Here is a 22,402-nt window from a genome sequence, read left to right as displayed (position 1 = left end):
ATTGTTTAATCTCTCATTTTTTACCTGGAAAACAACAAAAAATAAAGTAGGAACTAAGCTACCTATCACGTGTTAGGTATGATGAAGATAACTCAGATAATGTTGATTGTTGACGATAACTCAGATAAGTTTGTGGAGGTTATTGTATTCTTACTGACTCATCATCTCAAGTCTTCTCCTTCAGCTTCTCATCAATCTTCAGCACTTCTGCCAGGATCTCATGTATATGTTGAATGATGACATCACTATTCTCCATCACAGTAGCACTCTCGTTAAGGGCGATCGGACTGAAGGACAAGCCTATGTGCTTGTTCAGAGCTTCACTGAGTTGGTTGGTGGCTCGGAGGTTGTTTTTCATCAATTCATGAACCTCTTGACTTTTACGGATAAGCTTCTCCCTTCTTTTGGGATTTCCAGGGTAGAAGAGATCACTCCAAGACATTTTGAGCAGTCACATTACTCAGAAAAGCCACTCACATTTCAGGACAGCCAGTGAAAATCTTCAGTATTTTAAGGAAACTAGCTCAAAACAGTATTTTGACTTAACAGCACTTTGCAGCATGCATGACATATTTTTCACAAATTACCGTGAAGAGACAATGTTTGAGGCACATACCTCACTATTGTGTGAATATTTTTCTATGAATGCGTACAGCTTGATTCATCATGAAGCTCAACTCCCACTCCTAAACCCAACCCATCAGTAGGGCATGAAAAGATCAAAAAAAAAGTATGAATGACACTTTTAGATGTCTTATGTAAGTTTGGGTCAAGGGACCTGGGGGTTCACAAATTCAATTTAAGTGACAATTCATGCTTCTGGATGAGTGATAGATGTTGATTCCTTCAGCTGAAGTAATCACTGGATAGAAAGCAACTGCTGCAAAGCTTTTATAGTCCACCAGGATATTTCTATTATTACTTTTGACATGATGTACAGAACTGTCATTTCAGTGGGCTGCATGTCTCTGCTACACAGAGAGAGAATTGTGAGCTAACATTGCGCAATTCAGACTTTTTTTCTCAGAATTGAAAGTTTACAGAACTGAAAGTTTACAATTTTGATCTCACAATTCAGTGTTTTTTTCCTCAGAATTCCAAGTTTGCATCTCACAATCCTTGATTTTCTTGCCAGACACCTGACAGGACCCCAAACATGCATGAGATCTGAATCTTTCAGCACACACCAGTCCCTATATCACTCTATAAGTAATATGATATCCAATAGTTTAATATCAATGCAACACAACGGAGTGTCTTAAGAGCTTGCTTTGTCATACACACATATTAAGCATAAAGACCAAACTTTTCTATTTTCTGGGTTAGCTAACAGATTGCCATGGCTGACTTACATAGTTGTTGACTGAGGACTAATTTGCTAGAAATATGTCTAAGTCAAATATGCAATACGCTATGGCTTATGTATCATCAGAAGGAGTCAATAAAAATTTGGCCAGAAAAATGTTCAGTAGGTCTAATATGGACTCATGTATGGTTGAAGTAACATCAGAGTGAGTCAATGAGTTTGTGAAGAAAGTTCAAGATCGAGTACTCTTTGGCTAGAAATATGTTCAGTAGGTCTAATATGGACTTCTAATATGGCTGATGTGACATCAGAAGGCGTCAATGAGTAAATACAAAAAGTTCAATATCAAATGCTATTTGGTCAGAAATATGTTCTGTCGTTCGAATATAGATTACTGTCTGGCTGATCTAACATCAGATGGAGTCAATGAGTATGTATTGAGATGATGACTGAAGACTAATATGCTAGAAATATGTCAAATATGCAATACACTATGGCTGACGTATGTGTATGCATAAAAATTTCAAGATTGAGTACTCCTTGGCCAGAAAAATGTCCTGTTGTTCAAAAATTGACTACTTTCTGTCTGATCTAACATCAGAAGTAATCAATAGTAATGTATAAAAAAAATTCAAGATTGAGTACTCTTTGGCCAGAAAAATGTTCAGTAGGTCTAATATGGACTACTGTCTGGATGATCTAACATCAGGAGTTAATGAGTATGTATAGAAAGTTCATGATTGAGGACTAATTTTCCAGAAATATGTTCAGTAGGTCATACATAGGCTCATGTATCAGCATACATAATTTGCTAGAAATATGTCAATTAAGTCAAATATACAAAACACTATGGCTGACGTATGTGTATGCATAAAATAAAAAGAAATAAAATAAAAAGAAATATGTTCAGTAGTTCAAATATGGACTTCCATATGGCTCATGTGACATCAGAGGATGTTAATGAATATATAAAAGAAGTTCGATATCAAATACTGTTTGGTCAGATATATGTTCTGTCTGTCAACTATGGACTACTGTCTGCATTGCAGTAAGTATCTATAGAAATTTCATGACTGTGGACTAATTTGCCAGAAAATATATCCATTAGCTCAAATATGCAATGCTCTATGGCTGACGTATCATCAGAAGTAATGCATCATAATAGTAATGTATAAAAAGTTCAAGATCGAGTACTCTTTGGCCAGAAATATGTCTAAGTCAAATATGCAATACTCTATGGCTGACGTATCATCGGAAGCAGTCAATTTATATGTATAAAAAGTTTATGATTGAGGACTAATTTTCCAGAAATATGTTCAGTAGGTCATACATGGGTTCATGTACAGCTGAAGTAACATCAGAGTCAATGAATATGTAAAGAAAGTTCATGATTTAGGACTAATCTGCCAAAAAATATATATATATTCAGTAGGTCTAATATTGACTTTTGTATGGGTGATGTAACATCAGATGTAGTGAATAGAAATATATAAAACGTTTAGATTCAAATAATCTTGGACCAGAAATGTGTCCTTTAGGTCAGATATCCAGTACTCTTTAGCTGTCAGAACATCAGCTGTAACATCAGAAGAAGTCAATGAATATGCATGGAAAGCTCAAGATCGAGTACACTTGGGCCAGAAATATGTTTATCATGTGAAATATGGACTACTGTCTGTCTGATGTAACCTCAGAAGGAGTTAATGAGTCTGTATAGAAAGTTCATGATCGAGGACTCTTAGGTCAGAAATATGTTCAGTACGTCAAATATGGACTTCTATATGGCAGATGTGACATCAGGAGTCAATGAGTATATTAAAAAGTTCAATATCAAATACTGTTGGTCAGAAATATGTACTGTCATTCAAATATGTCTGGCTGATCTAACACCAAATGGAGTCAAGGAGTATGTATAGAAAGTTCATGACTGAGGACTAATTTGCCACAAATATGTCCATTAGGTCAAGTGTGCAATACTCTATGGCTGACGTATCATCAGAAGGATTCAATGTGTATGTGTAAAATGTTCATGACTACTTTTCCAGAAATATCTTCAGACGGTCAAACATGGGCTCATGTATGGCTGAAGTAACATCATAGTGAGGTAATGAGTTTGTATAGAAAGTTCATGATCAAGGACTCTTGGGACAGAAAAAATTTAATTAGGTCTAATATGGTCTACTGTTCTTCTGATGTAATATCAGAAGGAGTCAATGAATATGTATGGAAAGTTCAAGATCGAGTACTCTTGGACCAGAAGTATGTCTAATATTAGACTATATTAGACATACTCAGCTTAGTATGTCTAATATAGTCTACGGTCGGGCTGATCTAACGTCAATGGTCTGCTATATGGCTAAAGTAACATCAGATTAAGGTAACGAGTATGTATTGAAAGTTCCTGATCAAGGACTGTTTGGACAGAAAAAATGTAAGTAGGTCTAATATGTATTTCTGTATTGGTTAAGCAACATCATGAGTCAATAGTAATGTATAAAAAGTCTACGGTCGGGCTGATCTAACATCAATGGTCTGCTATATGGCTAAAGTAACATCAGATTAAGGTAACGAGTATGTATTGAAAGTTCCTGATCAAGGACTGTTTGGACAGAAAAAATGTAAGTAGGTCTAATATGTATTTCTGTATTGGTTAAGCAACATCATGAGTCAATAGTAATGTATAAAAAGTTCAAGATTGAGTACGCTTGGGCCAGAAATATGTCCATTAGATCAAATTATGGCTGATGTCTCATCAGAAAGGAGTCTATGAGTATGTACAGTAAGTTCATGATTGAGGCTTCTTGGGACAGAAAAAATTTAAGTAGGTCTAATATGGACTTCTGTACGGCTGCAATACATGTATTTATTATACTTTTAGTTTTGTGTATTAAAGAGACATATGTGCTATTTCATTTTAATGCTTACGAGAACTTTGTTCATTGAAAAGAAAACATATAACATATGCTCTAATTGCATTGCAGTGCATTCAAGACATTTTGTGCACTGAATAGAAAACACATAACATACGTGCTATAAATACAATAACAAACTCATTTCGTCTGTCCACTAAAGAGATAATATAGAGCTATTGCATAACATATAAGCTCTAACTTATTTGTGCATTCAAGACGTAACATATATATATGCTGTAGCATTATAATGCATAAGAGAATACATATAAGTTATGCGTTGTTTCGTTACATTGTATAAAATAACTAATTTATTCCTTACGCACTGAAGAGGTAACACATGACATTGCAGTAACTTTATATGTTGCGCAGTGAAGAGACGATACATGCACTGCGTTGCATACAAGAACTGACTCTTTCCTTTGTGCAATAAGGAGAAAACTAATTATATATGCTGTTGCTTTGCAATAAATACAAGAACTCTGTGCATAGAATAAATTAATATTTATAACATAATGTGCTGTTGAATTGCAACATTGTAGTTATGCACTGTTTAACTGTTTAACATATTACAATGCACTTGCATTGTATACAAAAACTAACGTATTCCTTATTTACTGAAATATAACACATAACGTGCACTGGATTGCAGTAACTTAATCCGTTGTGCAGTGAAGAGATAACACATGACAGGTGCTTGTTGCACTGTGTTGCATGCAAGATCGAACTCTTTCCTTTGTGCATTAAAGAGAAAACAAATAACATATGTTGTTGCATTACAATGCATCAAGAACTAACTTTTTCATTGCATTGCATGCAATAGTTAACTTATCACGCTGTGCTTAGAAGAAATTAATATAATATATGCACTGTTTCCTTGCATTGTAAACAAGAACAAACTTATTCCTTATGTATTGAAGAGTTATGCATTGTTGTGATGAATGAACTAACTTATACTTTATGCATTGAGAGATAACATAACATGTGCATTGCATTGCAGTAACTTAATCCGTTTTGCAGCGAATCGATAACACGTCAGGCGCTCGTTGCACTGCGTTGAACACAAGAACTATCTCTTTCCTTTGTACACTGAAGGGAAAACAAATACATACAATACATATAATTGCATACAATAGTTAATTTATTACGCTTTGCATAGAAGAAATTAATATAACATATGTGCTGTTGCGTTGCAATTCATACAAAACCTGACATGTAAGTGATGCACTGTTTCCCTGCATTTTATACAAAAACTACCTTGTTCTTATGCATTGAGAGATATCACATAACGTGCATTGCTTACTTAATCCGTTTTGCAGTGAAAGATAACGCATGTCAGGTGCTTGTTGCACTGCGTTGCATACAAGAACTAACTCTTTCCTTTGTGCTTTGAAAAGAAAACAAGTCGTATATGCTGTTTCATTGCATTACGTACAATAGTTAACTTATTACGCTGTGCATAGAAGAAATTAATATAAAATATGTGCGGTTGCATTGCAACATGTAAGTTATGCACTGTTTTCTTACATTTCTATACAAGAACAAACTAATTCAGTAGTTGAACTGAAGAGATAAAACAAAAGCATTGCATTGCAGTAACTTAATCCGTTGTGCAATGAAGAGATAACACATGACAGGTGCTTGTTGCATTGCGTTGCATGCAAGAACGAACTCTTTACTTTGTACAATGGAGAAAACAAATCACTTATGCTGTTGTATTACAATGCATCAAGAACTAACTCATTGCATTGCATACAATAGTTAACATTACGCTGTGCATAGAAGAAATTAATATAAAATATGTGCGGTTGCATTGCAACATGTAAGTTATGCACTGTTTTCTTACATTGTATATATAGCTTATTCCTCATGCAATGACGAGATAACAAATAACACATGGTGTTGCGATGAATGAACTAACTCATATGATATGCATTGAAGAGATAACACATAACATGTGCATTGCATTGCAGTAACTTAATCCGTTGTGCGAGATAACATGACAGATGCATTGCAATGCATACAAGAACTTACATGTAAGATATGTTTCCTTGCATTGTATACAAAAACTAACTTATTCCTTATGTATTGAAAAGACAACACATAACATTTGTGGTGTTGCGATGTATGATCTAACTTATCCGTTATGCACTGAGTGATAACACATAACGTGCATTGCATTTCAGTAACTTTATCCGTTCTACAGTGAAGAGATGACACGTGACAGGAGCTTGTTGCACTGCATTGCATAAAAGAACTATTTCCTTTGTGCATTGAAGACAAAACAAATCACATATGCTGTTGCATTGCAATGCATCAAGAACTATCGGTTTCATTGCATTACATATAATAGTCAACTTATATTACGCTTTGCATAGAACAAATTCAAATAACAAATGTGCTATTGTATTGCAATGCATACCAAAAAATGTACATGTAAGTTATTCATGTAAACTTACATGTTTCCTGCATTTTATACAGAAACTTACTTATTCTTATGCATTGAAGTGATAACACGTAACATATGTGGTGTTGCGATGAATGAACTAACATCCGTTATGCATTGAGAGATATCACATAACGTGCATTGCATTGCAGTAGAAGAAATAACTCATTCAGTAGATGACTTAAAGTCATAAAACAAAACGTGCATTGCATTGCAGTAACTTAATCCGTTGTGCAGTGAAGAGATAATAACAGACAGGAGCTTGTTGCACTGCGTTGCATGCAAAAACGAACCTTTTCCTTTGTGCAATGAAGAGAAAACAAATCACATATGCTGTTGCATTACAATGCATCAAGAACTAACTGTATTGCATACATACAATAGTTAACTTATCACGCTGTGCATAGAAGAAATTAATATAACATATGGACTGTTTCCTTGCATTTTGTATACAAAAACTAACTCATTCAGTAGTTGAATTGATGAGATAAAACAAAACGTACAATAGTTAACTTACACGCTTACTTCTGGTCAGAGATTACGCAAACTTGAACTTTGTATACATACTCACTCCTAATTTTATTTCAGACAGAAGCCCACATTAGACTTAATTAAATTATTTTCTAACCCAAGAGTACTCGATCATGAACTTTCTATACATATTTATTGCCTCACTCTGATGTTACATTAGCCATACATATTACATCAGCCATATATGATGCAATATTTGACCTACTGAAGATATTACAGGCAAATTAGTCCTCGATCACTGAGTTCACTATTATACAAACTCATTGTATAATTATTTGTATAAACTCAAAGTACAAAGTTCATGAACAAGAATTAATTTGTCAGACATATGTTCAGTAGGTCTAATATGGACTTCAGAGTGGGTAATGAAACATCAGAAGGAGTCAATAGAAATGTATAGAACGTTAGAGAGCAAGTACTACTCTTTGACCAGACATATATACATTAGGTCCAATATGCAATATTCTTTGGCTGTCGTGTCATCAGAAGAAGTCAATAGTAATGAATAAGAAGCTTAATATCGAATACTCTTTGGCCAGAAACATGTTCATTAGATCAAATATGCAATACTCTTTGGCTGACGTATAATCAGGAGTCAATTATGTATGTTTAGAATGTTCAAAATCGAGGACTCTTGGGCCAGAAATATGTTCAATAGGTCTAAAATGGACTAATGTATGGCTGATCTAATATCAGAAAGAGTCAATGAGTATGTAAAAAGAGTTCATGACTGAGGACTAATTTTTGAGAAATATTTTCAGTAAGTCATATCCGGGCTCATGTATGACTGAAGTAACATCAGAGTGGAGGCAATGAGTATGTACAGAAAGTTCATGATCGAGGACTAATTTGCCCGAAATATGTCTATTAGGTTGAATATGCAACACTCTATGGCTGACGTATGATCAGAAGGAGTCAATAGTAATGCATAAAAGTTTCAAAATCGAGTATTCTTTAGCCAGAAATATATCCATTAGGTCAAATACCCAATACTCTATGACTGACATATCATCAGAAGGAGTCAATGTGAATGTATAAAAGATCGAGATCAAGTTCAAGATCGAGTACTCTTGGGCCAGAAAATTGTTCATCGTCAAATATGGACTACTGTCTACCTGATCTAACATCAGATGGAGTCAATGAGTATGTAGAGAATGTTCATGATTGAGCATTAATTTGCCAGAAATTTGCTCAGAAGGTCAAACATGGGCTCATGGATGGCTGAAGTAACATCAGATTGAGGCAATGAGTATGTCTAGAAAGTTCATGATTGAGGACTGATTTGCCAGAAATATCTTCAGTAGGTCAAATATGCAATACACTATGGTTGACGCATCATCAGAAGGAGTCAATAGTAAAGTATAAAAAGTTCAAGATTGACCTTTTTTGACAGAAATATGTTCTGTCATTCAAATATGGACTACTGTCTGGATGATCTGACATCAGATGGAGTCAATAAGTATATATAGAAAGTTCCTGTTTGAGGAATCGGCTCAGAAATATGTTCAGTAGTTCAAATATGAACTTCCATATGGCTCATGTGACATCAGAGGACGTTAATGACTATATAAAACAGTTCAATATCAAATACTGTTTAGTCAGAAATATGTTCTGTCTGTCAACTATGGACTACTGTCTGCATTGATCTAACATCATCAGATGGAATCAATGAGTATATAAAGAAATTTCATGACTGTGGACTAATAACACATAACGTGCACTGGATTGCAGTAACTTAATCCGTTGTGCAGTGAAGAGATAACACATGACAGGTGCATGATGCACTGCGTTGCACGCAAGAACGTACTCTTTCCTCTGTGCATTGGATAGAAAATAAATCACATATGCTGTTGCATTGCAATAAATAGAAGAACTAACTTTCATTGCATTGCGTCCAATAAAAATCACATTACCTTGTGCATAGAAAACATTAATGTATCATTTGTGCTATTGTATTGCAGGGCATACTAGAGATAACACATAACACGTGGTGTTGCGATGAATGATCCTCCGTTATGAATGATCATCTGTTATGCATTGAATAGATAACACGTAACATGTGCATTGAATTGCAATAACTTAATCCGCTGTGCAGTGAAGAGATGACATATGACAGGTGCTTGTTGCACTGCGTTGCATGCAAGATTGAACTCTTTCCTTTGTGCATTAAAGAGAAAACAAATAACATATGTTGTTGCATTACAATGCAGAAAGAGCTAACTGTTTCATTGCATTGCATGCAATAGTTAACTTATCACGCTATGCATAGAAGAAATTAATATAACATATGGATTGGTTCCTTGAATTGTATACAAGAACAAACTTATTCCTTATGCATTGAAGAGTTATGCATTGTTGCGATGAATGAACTAACTTATCCGTTATGCATTGAGAGATAACATAACATGTGCATTGCATTGCAGTAACTTCAACCGTTTTGCAGTGAATCGATAACACGTCAGGCGCTTGTTGCACTGCGTTGCATACAAGACCTAACTCTTTCCCTTGTACATTGAAGGGAAAACAAATACATACAATACATATAACTGCATACAATAGCTAACTTATTACGCTTTGCATAGAAGAAATTAATATAACATATGTGCTGTTGCGTTGCAATGCATACAAAAACTGACATGTAAGTGATGCACTGTTTCCCTGCATTTTATACAAAAATTACCATATTCTTATGCATTGAGAGATATCACATAACGTGCATTGCAGTAACTTTATCCGTTTTGCAGTGAAAGATAACACATGTCAGGTGCTTGTTGCACTGCGTTGCATACAAGAACTAACTCTTTCCTTTGTGCATTAAAGAGAAAACAAATAACATATGTTGTTGCATTACAATGCAGAAAGAGCTAACTGTTTCATTGCATTGCATGCAATAGTTAACTTATCACGCTATGCATAGAAGAAATTAATATAACATATGGATTGGTTCCTTGAATTGTATACAAGAACAAACTTATTCCTTATGCATTGAAGAGTTATGCATTGTTGCGATGAATGAACTAACTTATCCGTTATGCATTGAGAGATAACATAACATGTGCATTGCATTGCAGTAACTTCAACCGTTTTGCAGTGAATCGATAACACGTCAGGCGCTTGTTGCACTGCGTTGCATACAAGACCTAACTCTTTCCCTTGTACATTGAAGGGAAAACAAATACATACAATACATATAACTGCATACAATAGCTAACTTATTACGCTTTGCATAGAAGAAATTAATATAACATATGTGCTGTTGCGTTGCAATGCATACAAAAACTGACATGTAAGTGATGCACTGTTTCCCTGCATTTTATACAAAAATTACCATATTCTTATGCATTGAGAGATATCACATAACGTGCATTGCAGTAACTTTATCCGTTTTGCAGTGAAAGATAACACATGTCAGGTGCTTGTTGCACTGCGTTGCATACAAGAACTAACTCTTTCCTTTGTGCATTGAAGAGAACACAGATTACATATGCATTGCAATAAGTACAAGAACTAACTGTTTCATTGCATTGCATACAAAAACTAACTTATTACGTTGTGCATAGATAAAATTCATATAACATATGTGCTGTTGAATAGCAACATATAAGTTATGCACTGTTTCCTTGCATAGTTGAACTGAAGAGATAAAACAAAACTGCATTGCATTTTTGCATTGCAGTAATTTATTCCGTGTGCAAGTGCAGAGATAACACATAACATTTGCATTGCAGTAACTTAATCCGTTTTGCAGTTACGTAACACATGACAAGTACTTTGCGCATTGAAGTAAATCACATATGCTGTAGCATCGCAATGTATCAAGAACTAAGTGTTCCATTGCATTACATACAATACTTATAACGCTTGTAACGCATAGGAAATTAAAATGACATGTGTGCTTGTTGCATTGCAATATGTAAATGAATGCACTGTTTCCCTGCATTTTATATAAAATCGAACTAATTCTTATGCATTGAAGTGATAACACATAACATATGTGGTAAGTTATGCACTGTTTCCTTGCATTTTGTATACAAAAACTAACTCATTCAGTAGTTGAATTGATGAGATAAAACAAAACGTACAATAGTTAATTACGCTGTGCATAGAAGAAAGCAATATAACGTGCTGTTACACTGCAATGCATATAAGAACTTACATGTAAGTTATGCAATGTTTTCCTGAATTTTATACAAAAACTAATTTATTCTTATGCATTGAAGTGACAACACAACATATGTGGTGTTGCGATGCATGAACTAACTTATCCGTTATGGATTGAGAGAGATCGCATAACATGTGCAATGCATTGCAGAGAACTTAATCCGTTTTGCAGTGAATGAACTAACTCATATGTTATGCATTAAAGAGATAACATGCTGCTGCAATGCGTTGCATACAAGAACTCTTTCCTTTGTGCATTGAAAAGAAAACAAATCGTATATGCTGTTGCATTGCAAAGCAACAAGAACTATGTTTCATTGCATACATGCAATAGTTAACTTATTACGCTGTGCATAAAAAAATTAATATAACATATATGTGCTGTTGCATTGCAACATGTAAGTTATGCACTGTTTCCTTACATTTGTGTACAAGAAATAACTCATTCAGTAGTTGACTTGAAGTGATTAAAACAAAACGTGAATTGCATTGCATTAACTTAATTCTTAACAAAAGACAGGAGCTTATTACGCTGTGCATAGAAGAAACTTATATTACATATGTGCAATGGCATTGCAATGCATACAAGAACTAACATGTAAGTTATGCACTGTTTCCTTGCATTGTATACAAGAACTAACTCATTCCTAATGCATTGAAGAGAAAACACATAACTTGTGGTGTCAATTAATGAACTAACTCATTTCGTTTGTGCATTGAAGAGATAACGTGCATTGTATTTTATACATGATCCAACAATACGTTATGCATTGAAGACATAACGCATAACATGTATGCTGTTGTATTACAACACATGAAAGAGTACATATAACATAAGCACTGTTTATACCGTTGAGCATTGCAATACACAAGAACTAACTCATACAGTTTTGCATTGGACAATTAAATGTGCTTTTGCATTGCATTGAAGACATAACACATGACAGGTGCTTGTTGCACTGCGTTGCATACAAGAACTATTTCCTTTGTGCATTGAAGAGAAAACAAATCAATTATGCTGTTGCATTGCAATAAATACAAGAACTGTCTCATTGAATTGCATAAAAAAACTAATTTATTACTTTGTGCATAGAAGAAATTCATATAACATATGTGCTGTTGAATTGCAACATGTAAGTTATGCACTGTTTACAAGAAATTGTATACAAGAAATACAGAAATATGTTCTGTCGGTCAAATGTGGACTACTAGCTGATCTAACATCAGATAGAGTCAATGTGAGTATGTGTAGAATGTTCATGATTGAGCACTAATTTGTCAGAAATTTGCTCAGAAGGTCAAACATGGGTGGCTGAAGTAACATCAGAGTGAGGCAATGATTATGTATGGAAAGATCATGTTCAAGGACTCTTTGGACAGAAAAAAAAATGTAAATAGGTCTAATTACTGTTCTTCTGATGCACCATCAGAATGTCAATGAATATGTATGGAAAGTTCAAGATCGAATACTCTTGGGCCAGAAATATGTTCATTATGTCAACTTATGTAACATTAGGACTGTTAGGACTGAAAAACTTTAAGAAGGTCTAACATGGACTCATGTATGGTTGAAGTAACATCAGAGTGAGTCAATGAGTTTGTGAAGAAAGTTCAAGATCGAGTACTCTTTGGCTAGAAATATGTTCAGTAGGTCTAATATGGACTTCTATATGGCTGATGTGACATCAGAAGGCGTCAATGAGTAAATACAAAAAGTTCAATATCAAATGCTATTTGGTCAGAAATATGTTCTGTCTAATATGGATTTCTGTATTGGTGAAGTAACATCATGAGTCAATAGTAATGTATAACATTTCAAGATTGAGTATTCTTGGGCCAGAAATATGTCCATTAGGTCAAATAACCAATACTCTATGTCTGACATATCATCAGTAGTCAAAGAGTATGTATAAAAGATCGAGATCAAGTTCTAGATCGAGTACTCTTGGGCCAGAAATATGTTCATCATATGAAATATGGAGTACTGTTCTTCTGATGTAACATCAGATGGAGTCTTTGAAATATGTATGGAAATTTCAAGATCGAATACTCTTGAACCAGAAATAAGTTGAGTATGTCTAATATGGTCTATAGTCGAGCTGATCTAACGTCAGATGGAGTCAATGACTATGTATGTAATGTAATGTACTTTTGGGCCAGAAATATGTTCATGATATCAAAAATGGACTTCTATATGGCTGAAGTAACATCATATTAAGGTAACGATTATGTACAGAAAGTTCATGATTGAGGATTCTTCGGACAGAAAAAATTTAAGTAGGTCTAATATGGACTTCTGTATGGCTGCAATACATGTATGTATTATACTTTTAATTTTGTGTATTAAAGAGACATATGTGCTATTTCATTTTAATTCTTACAAGAACTTTGTGCATTGAAAAGAAATCACATAACATATGCTCTAATTGCATTGCAGTGCATTCAAGACGTTTTGTATAGAATAGAATAGAAAACACATAATATACGTGCTATAAATACAATAACAAACTCATTTCGTCTGTCCATTGAAGAGATAACAAGTCGTATATGCTGTTTCATTGCATTACGTACAATAGTTAACTTATTACGCTGTTCATAGAAGAAATTATTATATAATACATGTGGTTGCATTGCAATGCATAAAAGAACTTACATGTAAGTTATGCACTGTTTCCTTGCATTTCTATACAAGAACTAATTCTGTAGTTGAAATGAAGAGATAAAAAAAACGTGCATTTACAACTTAATCCGTTGTGCAGTGAAGCGATAACACATTGCAGGTGCATGTTGCATTGCGTTGCATGCAAGAACGAACTCTTTCCTTTGTGTACAGTGGAGAAAACAAATCACTTATGCTGTTGCAATACAATGCATCAAGAACTAACTCATTGCATTGCATACAATAGTTAACTTATTACGCTGTGTATAGAAGAAATTAATATTACATATGTGCTGTTGCATTGCAATGCATAAAAGATCTTAAATGTAAGTTATGCACTGTTTTCTTGCATTGTAAACATGAACTAACTTATTCCTCATGCAAATAACACATGGTGTTGCGATGAATGAACTAACTCATATGTTATGCATTGAAGAGATAACACATAAACATGTGCGTTGCATTGCAGTAACTTAATCTGTTGTGCGAGATAACATGACAGGTGGATTGCAATGCATACAAGACCTAACATGTAAGATATGTTTCCTTGCATTGTATACAAAAACTAACTTATTCCTTATGTACTGAAAAGACAACACATAACATTTGTGTTGTTGTGATGAATGAACTAACTTATCCGTTATGCACTGAGTGAAAACACATAACGTGCATTGCATTTCAGTAACTTTATCCGTTGTGCAGTGAAGCGATGACACTTTTATGCAATGCAGTGCTTGTTGCACTGCATTGCATAAAAGAACTAACTCTTTCCTTTGTGCATTGAAGAGAAAACATTCACTGCAAAAGTGAATGTTCACTGCAAAACATTCACTTCAAAACTTATGTGTGGTGTTGCAAATGAACGAACTAACTCATTTCGTTTTTTCATTGGCGAGATATAAAATCTGAACTGCATTTCATACACGATCTAACAATCTGTTATGCGGTGAAGAGATAACACATAATGTATATGTTATTTATACAATGCATGAAAGAATACATTTGCTTGTTGCATTGCGTTGCATGCAAGAACGAACTCTTTCCTTTGCGTACAATGGAGAAAAAAAATCACGTATGCTGTTGCATTACAATGTATCAAGAACTGTTTCATTGCATTACAATAGTTAACTTATTACGCTGAGTATAGAAAAAATTAATACAACAAATGTGCTGCTACACTACAAAATGTAGGTTATGCCTTCCTTTGTATATATTGTATACAAGGACTATCTCATTCAGTAGTTGAATTGACGAGATAAAACAAATCGTGCATTGTATGATTTGTACACTCAATCCGTTTTGCAGTGAAGAGATAACACATGACAAGTACTTGTTGCACTGCGTTGCATGCAAGAACTTTTTCCTTTATGCATTGAAGAGAAAGCAAATCACATATGCTGTTGCATTGCAATGCATCAAGAACTAACACGTAAGGTATGCGCTGTTTCCTTGCATTGTATATAAGAACTAACTTTTTCCTTTGTGCATTAAAAGAAAACAAATTTCTCATGCTTTTGCGTTGCAATGCATCAATAACTAACTGTTCCATTGCATTACATACAATACTTAACTTATAACGCTGTGCATAAGAAATTAACATAACGTGTGCTTGTTGCATTGCAATGCATACAAAAATTAACATGTAAGTGATACACTGTTTCCCTACATTTTATATAAAAACTAACTCATTCTTGTGTATTGAAGTGATAACACATTAACATATGTGGTTGCGATGAATTACCTAACTTATCCGTTATGCATTGAGAGATATCACATAACGTGTTATTGCATTGCAGTGACTTAGTCCGTTTTGCAGTGAAAGATAACACATGTCAGGTGCAATGTTGCAATGCGGTCCATACAAGAACTAACTCTTTCCTTTGTGCATTGAAGGGAAAACAAATCACATATGCTGTTGCATTGCAAGAACTAACTTTCACTGCATTGCATTGCATACAATAAAAAAAACATATTACGTTATGCATAGAAAATATTAATGTAACATATGTGCTGTTGAATTGCAGTGCATAAAAGAGATAACACATAACACATGGTGTTGCGATGAATGAACTAACTCATCTGTTATGCATTGAACATAACATTTGCATTGCTTTTCAGTAACTTAATCCGTTGTGCAGTGAAGAAATAACGCATGACAGGTGTTTGTTGCACTGCGCTAGATGCAAGATCGAACTCTTTCATTTGTGCATTAAAGAGAAGACAAATAACATATGCCGTTGCATTACAATGCATCAAGATCTAACTGTTTCATTGCATTGCAGACAATAGTTAATTTAGATGAGTGCATAGAAGAAATTAATATAACATATGCACTGTTTCCTTGCATTGTATACAAAAACAAACGTATTCCTTATCCATTGAAGAGATAACATATAACATATGTGGTGCTGCGATGAATGAACTAACTTATCCGTTATGCATTGAAGAGATAACACATAACATGCGCTTTGCAGTAATCAATCCGTTTTGCAGTGGAGATAATACGACAGGTGCTTGTTGCACTGCATTGCAACTAACTGTTTCATTGCATTGCATTATAAAAACTAACTTATTACGTTGTGCATAGAAGAAACTGCATAGATATAACATATGTGCTGTTGAATAGCAACATATAAATTATGCACTGTTTCCTTGCATTGTATACAAGAAATGTCCTATTTCTTTTATGCATTGAAGAAAAAACAACATAGCATGTGGTGTTGCAATGAATGAACTAACTCATTTCGTTTTTTCATTGGAGAGATATAACATATCTGCACTGCATTTCATACACGATCCAACAAACCGTTATGCGGTGAAGAGATAATACATGAGAGGTGCTTGTTGCACTGCGTTGCATACAAGAACTAAGTCTTTCCTTTGTGCATTGAAGAGAAAACAAATCACATATGCTGTTGCTTTGCAATGCAGCAAGAACTAACTTTTCATTGCATTACATACAATAGTTAACTTATTACGCAAAGAAATTAATACAACAAATGTGCAACATGTAGTTTTATGCACTGTTTTCTTTGTATACATCGTATATAAGAACTAACTCGTTCAGTAGTTGAACTGAAGAGATAAAACAAAACGTGCATTGCAGTAATTTAATCCGTTGTGCAGTGCAGAGATAACACATAACATGTGCATTTGCTTTGCAGTAACTAAATCCGTTTTGCAGTTAAGAGGTAACACATGACAAATACTTGTTGCATGCAAGAACTTTTTCCTTTGCGCATTGAAGAGAAAGCAAATCACATATGCTCTTACATTGCAATCCATCAAGAACTAACATGTAAAGTATGCACTGTTTCCTTGCATTGTATACAAGAACTAACTTTTTCCTTTGTGCATTGAAAACTAATTTCTTATGCTTTTGCGTTGCAATGCATCAAGAACTAACCGTTATGTGCTATCAATGCATAAGCATTGATATCACATAACGTGCAATTGCATTGCAGTAACTTAATCCTTTTTGCAGTGAAAGATAACACATGTCAGGTACTTGTTGCACTAAGTTGCATACAAAAACTTGCTCTTTCCTTTGTGAATTGAAAAGAAAACTATCTGTTTCATTGCATACATACAATAGTTAACATTACGCTGTGCATAAAAAAAAATGAATACAAGAAATTGCTCATTCAGTAACTGACTTGAAGAGCTAAAACAAAACGTGCATTGCATTGCAGTAACTTAATCCGTTGTGCATTGAAGAGAAAACAAATTACATTTGCTGTTGCATTGCTATGAATCAAGAACTACTGTTTCATTGCATACAATAGTTAACTTATTACGCTTTGCACAGAAGAAATTATTACAGATGTGCTGTTGCATTGCAGTGCATACAAGAAGTTACGTGTAAGTTATGCACTTGCATTGTATACAAGAACTAACTTATTCCTTATGCAATGAATAGATAACACATAAGATGTTCATTATATTGCAGTGACAATCGGTTGTGCAGTGAATAGATAATACGACAGGTGCTTGTTGCACTGCGTTGCATACAAGAACTATTTCCTTTGTACAACAAATCAACAAACAAACAAATCAATTATACTGTTGCATTGCAATAAATACAAGAACTGTTTCATTGCATTGCATACAAAAACTAATTTATTTTTATTTATAAGAAATTCATATAAACATGTGCTGTTGAATTGTAACATGTAAGTTATGCACCGTTTCCTTGCATTGTATACAAGAAATAATTTATTCCTTTATGTATTAAAGAGAAAACAACATAACATGTTGAAGTAACTCATTTCGTTTTTTCATTGGAGAGATATAACATATCTGCATTGCATTTCATACACGATCTAACAATCCCTTATGCGGTGAAGAGATAACACATAACATATATGCTATTTATTACAATGCATAAAAGACTACATATAATGTATGCACTGTTTATAACGTTGAGCATTGCCCACAAGAACTAACGCATATAATTTTGCATTGGAGACATATGTGCTTTTGCATTGCATTGATGAGATAACATACGACAGGTGCGTGTTGCACTGCCTTGCATACAACAAAATAACTATTTCCTTTGTGCATTGAAGAGAAAACAAATCACATATGCTGCAGCATTGCAATGCACCAAGAACTAACTGTTTCAATGCACTGCGTACAATAGTTAACTTATTACGCTTTGCTTAGAAGAAATTAATATAACACATTATATATTAACATAACATATTATAGTTATGCAATGTTTCCTTGCGTTCGATACAAGAATTAACTTATCCCTTACGCATTGTGCAGTGAGGAGATAACAAATCACATATGCTGTTGAATTGCAATAAATACAAGACATAACTGTTTCACTGCATTGCATACAATAATTAACTTATTACTTTGTGCACAGAATAAATTAATATAACATATGTGCTATTGCATTAAAATGCATACAAGAATTAACATGTAAGTTATGCACTGTTTCCTTGCATTGTATACAAGAACTAACTTATTCCTTAAGCACTGAAGAGATAACACATAACATATGTGGTGTTGCAATGAATAAACTAACTCAAACGTTTTGCACTAAAGCGATGACAGGCGTGGTTGCATTGCTATGAATACAAGTCCTAACAGTATATGCACTATTTGTTTGCATTGTACACTAAACTAACTTATTCCATTGTGCAATGAACAGATAACACATAACACAGATGCTGCTGGACTGCATTTCTCAAAAAAAAAAACAAAAAAAAAAAATCCTTTGTGTATTGAAAAGAAATCGTAAAGTGCAGTTGCATTGCAATAAAACAACAACATCAAAAAAATACTTCAACCTATTGTACAACTACTTATTTACGTTATGCATTGAACAGAATAACACGTGCGGTTTGCATTGCGATAAATAAAATAATTAACTAATTTCATGAGTGCATTGAAGAGATAACACATAACATATCCTGTAACTCAAAATCTGAAATACTCCGTTGCACAAGTGAAGAATAACAAATAAGGCATGTTTCATCGCAATTTATACAACTAACTTATTACCGTGGCGCAATAAAGCCTTGAACATTCTATAAAGATACATTGACTCCTTCTGATGTCACATCTGAGAGACAATATTTGCAATATTTCATATACTGAACATATTGACTCATAATTGACTCCTTCTGATGTTACATCATAAAGACAATAGTACATATTTGACCTAGTAAACATATTTCTGGTCCAAGAGTACTCAGTCTTGAGCTTTGTATACATATTTACTCCGAATTTTATTTCAGACAGAAGCCCATATTAGACCTAATTAAATTATTTTCTAACCCAAGAGTACTCGATCATGAACTTTCTATACATATTTATTGCCCCACTCTGATGTTACATTAGCCATATATGATGCAATGTTTGACCTACTAAACTCAAAGTACAAGCTCATTGTATAATTTTATACAAACTCACTCCTTCTGATGATACGTCAGCCATAGAGTATTGCATATTTAAACTAATGGACGTATTTCTGGACAAAGAGAACTCGATATACTTACTTTTTATATATATTTATGATGTCACATTACCCAAAACAGATGTCCATATAAGTCCTTCTGATATTTCTGGCAAATTAGTCCTCGTCAATAGATACGTTCTATACATACTCATTGCCTCATACTGATGTTGCTTCAGACATACATAAACCCATGTTTGATGTACTGAACATATTTCTGGCAAATTAGTCCTGGATCATGAACTTTTTATATAAACTCATTGACTCCTGATGATAGCTATAGAAAATTGCATATTTGACACAATGGACATATTTCTGGACAAAGAGAACTCATTCTTTACTGACGCTTTCTGATGAAGATGGAGTCAGTGAGTATGTATAGAAAGTTCAAAATCGAGTACTCTTAGGACAGAAATACTATGTTCAGTTGGTCTAAAATGGACTACTGTCTGGCTGATCTAACATCAGATGGAGTCAATGAGTATGTTATAGAGAGTTCATGGTTGAGGACTAATTTGCAATATGTTGAGTGGGTCTATAATTGACTTCTGTATGGGCGAAGAAACATCGGAAGGAGTGAATAGAAATTTATAAAAAGTTCAGATTCGAATATTCTTGGGCCAGAAACATAATCCATTAGGTAAAATACCCAATACACTATGGCTGACATATCATCAGAAGGAGTCAATGTGTATGTATAAAAGATCGAGATCAAGCTCAAGATCGAGTACTATTGGGCAAGAATTGAGTTCATCATGTCAAATGAGGACTACTGTCTGTCTTATGTAACATTAGAAGGATTCGATGAGTTCGTAAAGAAAGTTCAAGATCAAGTGCTCTTTGGCCAGAAATATGTTCTGTCGGTCAAATATGGACTACTGTCTAGCTAATCTAACATCAGATGGAGTCAATTGGTAAGTGTGGAATGTTCATGATTGAGCACTAATTTGCCAGAAGTTTGCTCAGAAGGTCAAACATGGGCTCATGGATGGCTAAAGTAACATCAGAGTGATGCAGTGATTATGTATGGAAAGATCATGTTCAAGGACGCTTTGGACCGAAAAAAAAAAAATGTAAATAGGTCTAATTACTGTTCTTCTGATGCACCATTAGAATGTCAATGAATATGTATGGAAAGATCAAGATCGAGTACTCTTGGGCCAGAAATATGTTGAGTATGTCTAATATAGGCTACTGTCTGGCTGATCTAACATTAGATGGAGTCAATGAGTATGTATAGAAAGTTCTCGATCGAGTACTCGGGCCAGAAATATGTTGAGTATGTCTAATATAGGCTACTGTCTGGCTGATCTAACATTACATGGAGTCAATGAGTATGTATAGAAAGTTCATGATCGAGGACTGTTTGGACAGAAAAATTTTTATTAAGGTCTAATATGGATTTCTGTATTGGTTAAGTAACACCATGAGTCAATAGTAATGTATAAAATTTAAAGATGGAGTACTCTTGGGCCAGAAAGATGTCCATTGTGTCAAATATCCAATGGCTGAAATATCATCAAAAGGAGTCTATGAGTATGTGTAGAAAGTTCATGATCAAGGACTCTTGGGACAGAAAAAAATTAAGTAGGCCTAATATGGACTACGGTTCTCCTGAAATAAGAACAAAAGGAGTCAAAGAAAATGTATGGAAAGTTCAAGATTGATTACTCTTGAGCCAGAAAAATGTTCATTATGTCTGTCTGATATAACATTAGAAGGAATCTATAAGTCTGTATAGAAAGTTCATGACTGAGGACTAATTTGCCAGATTTATGTCCATTAGGTTGAATATGCAATACTCTATGGCTGACGTATCATCAGAAGGAGTCAATAGTAATGCGTAAAAGGTTCAAAATCGAGTACTCTTTAGCCAGAAATATGTCCATTAGGTCAAGTATGCAATACACTATGGCTCACGTATCATCAGAAGGAGTCCATAGTAATGTATAGAAAGTTGGAGAGCAAGTACTACTCTTTGACCAGAAATATATACATCCAGGTCCAGTATGCAATATTCTATGGCTGTCGTATCATCAGAAGGAGTCCATAGTAATGTATAGAAAGTTGGAGAGCAAGTACTACTCTTTGACCAGAAATATATACATCCAGGTCCAGTATGCAATATTCTATGGCTGTCGTATCATCAGAAGGAGTCAATAGCAATGTATAAGGAGCTCAGTGTCGAATATTCTTTGGCCAGAAACATGTCCAGTAGTTCAAATATGCAATACTCTTTGGCTGATGTATAATCAGGAGTCAATTATGTATTTATAGAATGTTCAAAATCGAGTACTCTTGGGCCAGAAATATGTTCAGTAGGTCTAATATGGACTAATGTATGGCTGATCTAACATTAGAAGGAGTCAATGAATATGTAAAGAGAGTTCATGAGTGAGGAATAATTTTCGAGAAATATGTT

General features: G+C 34.2%; 1 long non-coding RNA gene across 1 annotated transcript in view; it reads left to right on the top strand.

The window, feature by feature from the left end:
• Positions 1 to 8,284: 8,284 nt before the first annotated feature.
• LOC127504359 (uncharacterized) overlaps positions 8,285 to 22,402 on the top strand; it is a 44,408-nt gene continuing 30,290 nt past the window's right edge. Inside the window, exon 1 of the long non-coding RNA XR_007927350.1 lies at positions 8,285 to 8,390. This is a non-coding gene — a long non-coding RNA (uncharacterized LOC127504359). The remainder of the gene's footprint in view (positions 8,391 to 22,402) is intronic.

The sequence above is a fragment of the Ctenopharyngodon idella genome, chromosome 21 (genome assembly GCF_019924925.1).
Source record: "Ctenopharyngodon idella isolate HZGC_01 chromosome 21, HZGC01, whole genome shotgun sequence".
Classification (NCBI taxonomy): Eukaryota; Metazoa; Chordata; class Actinopteri; order Cypriniformes; family Xenocyprididae; genus Ctenopharyngodon; species Ctenopharyngodon idella.
This window is presented reverse-complemented; position numbering and strand designations above follow the sequence as displayed.